The following is a 720-nucleotide window of genomic DNA, read 5'->3' on the forward strand; positions in this document are numbered from 1 at the left end:
GTTTTCTCTCAGTTTTCCTCAGCAAAGACAAGGTGCATTGTTCCTGTTGGGCACCTGGCCAATCAGGACCAAGTCAGGCAGCAAGGGGAATGTTGTGACCTGAAAACACGAAAGAAGCACAAAATGCCAAGGAGAGTACTGAAGAGACATGCTTCACAACAGGGAACTGGGCCTGGGGACAGAAGTCCAAAAGACACATACTTGTGCCAGCTGCGTGAGAAAGGGGTAACAGCTCCCATCTGGTTGTTTCCTTAGGTAAATGAAGTATCCTATTGTGATCATAAAGTCTGGTTGGTTCATGCATGTCATGTTGAAATGATTTGCCCTATATGCTCACACTGCTTTGCTCTCTTCTGTGGCCAGTACACAGCCGGAGATGTTGCACTCCCATGTCTCCCAGGGAATCCCCTCTGGTCCCTCCCACATTAAGCAATTACCAGGACTTGCCCAGAGAGAAAGGACAATTCCTGTGAACATGTCAGATTTGATCACCAGAGCATTATAGAATCCCAGACTAGTTTGAGTTGGAAGGGACCTTAAAGCTCACCCAGTTCCAGGGACACCTTCCACTAGAGCAGGTTGCTCCAAGCCCCGTCCAACCTGGCCTTGAACACTGCCAGGGATGGGGCAGCCACAGCTTCTTTGGGCAACCTGTGCCAGGGCCTCAGCACCCTCACAGGGAAGAACCTCTGCCTAAGATCTCATCTCAATCTCCCCTCT

This window comes from Lathamus discolor, chromosome Z (assembly GCF_037157495.1).
Source record: "Lathamus discolor isolate bLatDis1 chromosome Z, bLatDis1.hap1, whole genome shotgun sequence".
NCBI classification, from domain to species: Eukaryota; Metazoa; Chordata; class Aves; order Psittaciformes; family Psittacidae; genus Lathamus; species Lathamus discolor.